Below are 7082 nucleotides of genomic sequence, written 5' to 3' on the forward strand. Positions count from 1 at the left end.
CGTTTTTGAAGATTCAGAGGTCCTGCCAAAATTTGAGGAACGCCTCGTTGCCATCTTCCAAATCTCCGGGTTGGCTGAATTTAGAAGGGGGAGGGGTTCGATAGATTTCTCATTCCTCCACTGGTCAGCTGTTTCGCGGCGAGAGTTGGGGTTCACACGCTTTCACCGTCTTTCTGACCCGGGGTGGATTGAGAGGGTTCAATCTAAAGGTCTCCTAAGAGTAGGTCCGTGATGAATCAGGTGTTGGAAATTGGCCCCTTTCCTCTACTAATGAAATAATTCGCCGCTCCTCTCTAAAAGCAGGTTTTAACATTTGGAGAGTTATGACCGTTAGAGGGCCACCTCTCTCTAGTGACAAAAGTCCTTTTCAATGTCTTTTGGACAGATCCCTCTTATTAGTACATATGGCGCTTTCTAAAAGTGGGGAGAGTGTCGGGCTGGTTTGGGTTTAGTCTGGGGATTGCGACCCATCATAAACTTTACCATCCCGGAACCGCGAAAGGGTTCAGGTCCCGTTGGTTGGAGTGGTGTGTGAGGTATTGCCTCTGCTTTGATGTAGCGACAAGTACCGACACACGTGAACAAAACATTGGAGTCCTTTGCATTGTGCGGTTACAATACTTCATTTAACTTGTGTCACAATAACTAGTGACACTAACGCTTATAATGCTTAATGCAAGTTAACTCCTAAAGCCAACAAAGCCGTATCAAAAAGTTCAAGAAGCTGCTACGAGACTGTGAAATTATACAATCACATGCCAGATAAGACAAGGATAATTTCAACGTATCATCTACTACAACTTATAACCTCATACCAACGCTTACGCACTATCGCGCTCTATCATTCACCACCTGGGGGTGGTAACTCAATGCTATTGGCGGAAAACATAGCCAGCGTGACGTCATGAAGCATCACTGCTGCCGCGGTGGCCAACGGACACTCTCTTGATACAATATGGCTGCTGCCAGTGCCGATGGTTCAATCAGTGAGAGGGTATGCTATCATACCACCTGCCGTGTCGGTAAGAAAGTATGCTATCACACCAACAGCCTATGTGCACGCTTCCCTCCCAAAGAATCACTAGTTCACATGAATAGCTACAAATAATTTGCAATCCTGGCCTCTTGTACTGCAGAGGTTCTTATTCCAGTGTTTTTTCTGTTTTAAAACTGAGTTTATTATAACTTCACTCAAAACCACCTGGAGGGGCATGAACTAAATGATATCAAACTCAGTTCAAAAACAGAAAACATACACTGGAGTAAGAACCTCTGCAGTACAAGAGATCAGGTTGCAACATTATTTTTTGGGAGAAAGTTTCTCACCAGTGCCTGTAAAGTATGAACATTTCATTTACATGAATTCAACACCCCCTTACTGAAATGTAATGGACATTTGAACTATAACATACATAGAATACTTTTGTCTAGGAAAGCTGATGGTGAGGAAACTTGAAAGAAAATTCTGTTTCCATCAGAGATACTTGTATTCAACTTCATAATTCTGCTTACAACTTATACTTGAAAGCTACACAGAACATAGCTTTTCAGTTACATTAATGTGTTATAAATCATGTATAGGGAGTAATAATACCGATTTTTTCCATTTGTTATTAATTTCAGTAGTATAATGAAACTTAAAAATATGATACACACTCTTGTAGCAAGATTAAGATTGTACAGAACTATAGGGTTTATTCCAAAATCCATCGTCTGGATAGAGTCCAAAATAAACCTTATAGTCCTGTACAGCATACACCATTGTCAGAATCCTTTAAAGTCTATTTAAGATTAAGATTGCGTTTTATAATATATGCAAAGCAGTAAAATAATTGCAGAACTCTGACAAACCTCATGATCCGAAACACACTCATGTTTCCAAATTCAATGCTAATCATAATAATGTGGCCAAAATAATAAATTGAACAAATATAATGAACCCTGGAAGTCTGATATATATNTACATACAGCACAAAATGATAAACCAACACAACAAGAAAACATACAACAGACACATGCATATCAACGGCTTGATAATCTTACATAACTGAAAATAAAATATTTTATTTCAAAAATCATGACATAAAGATAGGTAACTGATATTTTGATAATGTGGTATACGAAACTGGCAGACAAATACACTCGCTTAAGATGATGTGAGAAAATAGTTGATCATAAGTGTCCTCAGTGCGCACCTGCTATCAGGAAACCAGTTGCCTGTTTGAAATCAGTGATTGTTCTCGGAAATCACTGTTGTGTTGCGGTTGTCAGTTTCCTTGTTGTGCGCCCGGGTTTAAAAATGTACAAAATGATATACAAGACTAACAAACAATACCATAATCTTAAGATCATTGTCCATTGCTGAAAGTGAACAAATGCACAGGGATCTTGCTGACTGGAACTTTTTCTTTCTCTCAGCTGCAGTGTTGGAAGCTACAGTGTATGATTTCCTAGGCATTCTCGTCTTCACTTGAGTGCTCCATGGATACTAGATTGTCTTCCATCTGTTCCATAGGCATCGAAACCCATCCATCCTCCACCATTTTTAATGAATGCACCTCTTCCTGGATTTCAGCATATTGTTTACCTTCTTCTTCCATCAAACTCTCCATCAAACGAATTTGAATATCTAACCGAGAAAGGTGATCGTCCCGCGCTTTTATCCTCGTCTCCATTGAATTTATCACATTCTGAAGTTCAGTAAAGTATCTTTCCCTCGACTCCATCTCCTCCTTCATTGATTCCATCTCAGCCTCCACTTGAGCATTGTGTTTGTCGTGTGCCTCTTGTATAAACGCCACTATATCTCTCAACTGTCGTATGGTACTTTCACCCACCTGTATATTCTTCGGCAGATGTGTCCAATCCTGTTCCCTCTCGTACCCCCCACGAAGGCACTGCAGCATCACTAACAATAGGAGGAAAATGAAGATGATGTAAGGGACAGATGTCCACCTGAAAGTCAGCTGAACTTCTGGTAACCTCCACCAGCTAGGTGCTGGTTCCATTTTGTTTGTTGTGTTGAGAACTTCAATTGGAACATCTTCAGAGGCCGACGGTGGTTCGACGACTGGGACTGCTTCGAAGAATGGGGTGGGTACGAAGACTGGGATTACTTCAAATGCTGGAATTTGTTTGGATGCTGAAACTGGAGTGGATGCTTGAACCGGAGTGGACGATGGGACTTCTTCGGAGGCTGGGATTAGTTCAACAGCTGGCATTTGTTCAAAAGATGGACTTGGTGTGAAGGCCGGGATTTGTTCAAAGGATGGACTTGGTGTGAAGGCTGGGATTTGTTCGGATATTGGAATATGTCTGGACACTGGGAACTGGGGGAATAATTTTTTGGGATCTTTCACAAAAACTATTGATCCTGTGACTATCATGAATAATAGAAACATTCCTCTTTTACACATTTTTGCATATGTTCTATCCTTGTTGTTAAATAAATTAGTTCTCTCCTGCTTACTCACAAGGTCTTCTTAGTGCGTTAGTCTTCACTAGACCCTTTGCTTGGTAGCGTCTTCCAACAGCGGATGCTTCCTTCCTCTGTGTTCTCGAAATCCTCCAATTCACGCAGTAACGAACAGACTGACTGACTGACTGACTGACACAAACTCATGAATCAGAGTCAGTTCTACTTAAATTATCTCGGCACGGACAGGTATAAAACACCGTTCTCCTGTTACAATGCAACTGTTGCCGTGGAAATATGCTTGTTTAGGAAGCCGTTACGTATAAACGGCTGGTGTAGTTACTTTATCGCTTGTTGCCTGGCAATGTATTCCGAAATGTGCAGTTTTCATTGTCATTTTACTTCCCTTTGCCATTCAATGGTGCAAACAATTCGGCAAAACAGATTTTAACCTTCGCTGCATCAGTAAAATTAAATAGTCACTTCTCTGTTTAACGCATTAATACACACTGTATAAATGGAATTTGAAGTGACTGCCATCATGGCGGACGCTACAGCGGGTAGTAAGTCTGCGGAGGATTTTCTGGATTTGACTAAAGAGGAATGTGATATTAAATGCGAAGGTTGCATTAAATATAAAATTGAGTTAACGAAAGTTATTTCTGAATTAAAATCAGCAATGAAAGTTATTGAAATCCTGAAGGAAGACCAAAAAACTGATGTATTAATGGATAGATTAGTCACAAATGCACGTAGCCATGAAGAAGTTTTACAACTATCGCCAAGTGCTGAAAATTGGACGCATATACCTGTGCATTCACAAGAGATTGATTCTGTTAGCTCCAGTAAAATTACAGAAACAACAATAAGAACTACAAATAATTTTGGAGTCTTACATAACCTAGAAAAGGATCAGCCTAGGCAAATCGAGAAGAGTAAGATGAGAAGTCACAAATCTAATGTAACGAACCAAGATTCAACTGCAAAGGAACCTATTTCGTCAAGGATTAGTAGATACAAGAAAGCAGAAGTCCTGTTGCCAGAATTTTATATCCCTGTGATAGTGAATGGTTGTGTCCCTTGCAATACTTATTCAAAGTTTTCAGAAAACGATTTGTCTGCAGTTAAAAGTGGTGACAGTGATACTGACATGCAAATTTGAAACAAAAACGCAAATCTAGTGCAGAATCTTTTAGTTGATAAGACTAAACATTTAATTTTATTCATTGGTGATAGCCATATTAGAGACTTTGTAGATAAGATCAAAGACAACTTAACTAAAACGTCCAGAGTAATAGGATTTGTCAAGCCAGGAGCTGACATAAGTAATGTGACATGTTGAGCTATGGATGACGCCCCTTCTCCCCCTCCCCCCGCCAGCCGTGAAGCGCCGAGCGAAGCCGAAGTGAGCCGAAGATAGCCGAGTCCTAGCATCCTGGTCGCTATGCAACGCGAGTCAACAGCGATGACGTCACCAAGGGTACTGCGGGTCAACAGGATTGCGGGAGACGACGGTAGTAACAGCGGTTACTGCCGCTAGCGTTGCTAGCAACACAGCGCCAGGCAACAAGGCTGCTTATTACGTGGCCGTTTTCTGTATTGTCCGATCGAGGCTACATGAGGAGCAGCGAAGGCTATTCAGAGTTACTCCTGGAGCTACCTCCGAGTTAGTTCCGAGCAAGCCTACTAGCCAGCGGCGTGTCACAAGTGAAAGTGTGTAATTCAGGGAGATTTGTATAGCTCCCGCGTTATTAGTACGTGAAGACTACTGAAGATAGTGTGAAGAGATTTTGTTGTAGGGTTTGTAAACTGTGGAAACCCGTAACATTGTTATAAGTAATTGTAGCCGTTATTTGTAGATTATTAAATAAACCAATTAACCATCTCTACGGCGTCTTAAGTAACAAAACACGTTACAGTAACTTATCTCCCACGGCAGAGGCTATGGTTGAATCCTTGACACTTAATGATGTAATAGTTTTTTCAGGTGGCACTAAAGAAATAGGAAAAAATGATTCCAGAGAAGCATTAAGAAATATATTGAATTTTATCAAAACTAATTCTCATACAAATATTGTTCTGTTGAATATTCCACATAGGTACGACCTGGAAAACTGGTCGTGTGTGAATGATGAGATAAAAGTTTTTAATAGGAAATTAGTGAAATGTACCAAAGGTTTTAAGCATGTTATTTTATTACACCATGATTTAAATAGAGCTCTCTTTACAAGGCACGGACTCCATCTTAATAAAATGGGGAAGAACGTACTGGTTAGGAATACTGCCATAATTTCTACTAAAATCTTTTAGAGATGCAAAACCAATCTATTTGCCTTGGAAGGCAATCAGTAATGACCATGATAATGAGACTAAGATTTTTTTTTTGGCATAAAAGATTTTACTGTTGATAATGTTATGTTAGAAATAAGTAAACCGCAAACTCTCGAGCCACAACATAAATCATATAGGCAAAGAAAATTTCCACTAGATGGATATGATGATTTTTTATGGTAGAAGAAAAACAGTGTAACAACCATACTTTAGTCTTAAAGAAAAATGGCTTCTCAATTTATCACCAAAACATTTGTGGCCTTCCAAATAAGACTAGTGAAATTTATGCCCATCTATATCCTGAACTTCCGCAAGTGCTTTGTTTCACAGAACATCATCTAAATTATTCACAAATTGAAAATGTGACCATAGCCAATTACAACTTAGGAACTAGTTATTGTAGAAAGTCTTTTATTAAGGGAGGTGTATGTATGTATATATTTACACAACACTCTGGATTACATACCTGTCAGCATTAATGAACTATGTATAGACAAAGCCATGGAGGTGTGCGCTGTTAAATGTAAATTATATCTATATCCTGAACTTCTGCAAGTGCTTTGTTTCACAGAACATCATCTATATTATTCACAAATTGAAAATGTGACCATAGCCAATTACAACTTAGGAACTAGTTATTGTAGAAAGTCTTTTATTAAGGGAGGTGTATGTATGTATATATTTACACAACACTCTGGATTACGTACCTGACAGCATTAATGAACTATGTATAGACAAAGCCATGGAGGTGTGCACTGTTAAATGTAAATTTTTATCTAGTACATTTTGTATTCTAGACTTTTATAGGTCCCCGTATTGTAATTTTTCATTATTCATTACCCAGTTAGAAGCTGTCATCAACAAAATTTATAAACCAAATTTATTGATAGTCTGTGGTGACTTCAATATAAATTATCTAGAAGATAATAAAATGAAGCAACAATTAAACTACATACTGCAGTCTTTTAACTTAAGTAGCGTGGTTTACTTTCCAACCAGGACTTGCACCACTACTCAAATATTTATTGATATCTTTATAGATATAACTAAGTTTGAAAACTATTTGATCTCTCCAGTATTTAATGGTCTATCTGATCATGATGGGAAACTTTTGTTTGTACATCAAAAAGAGATCAGTAGGGAAAGGACAAACCTTAATTTAAAAATTATCCGGACATTTAACAACTGTTCACTAGATGATTTCAAACTAAGTTTAAGTTTTGAGACTTGGGAAACCGTATTTAATGCTGTGGACAATAATATAGATAGTGTGTTTAATAATTTTGTAGATGTATATTTGCAGATATTTAATGCTTCTTTCCCAAAAAGAAAATTT

Source organism: Cryptotermes secundus, unplaced genomic scaffold (assembly GCF_002891405.2).
Source record: "Cryptotermes secundus unplaced genomic scaffold, Csec_1.0 scaffold476, whole genome shotgun sequence".
Taxonomy (NCBI): Eukaryota; Metazoa; Arthropoda; class Insecta; order Blattodea; family Kalotermitidae; genus Cryptotermes; species Cryptotermes secundus.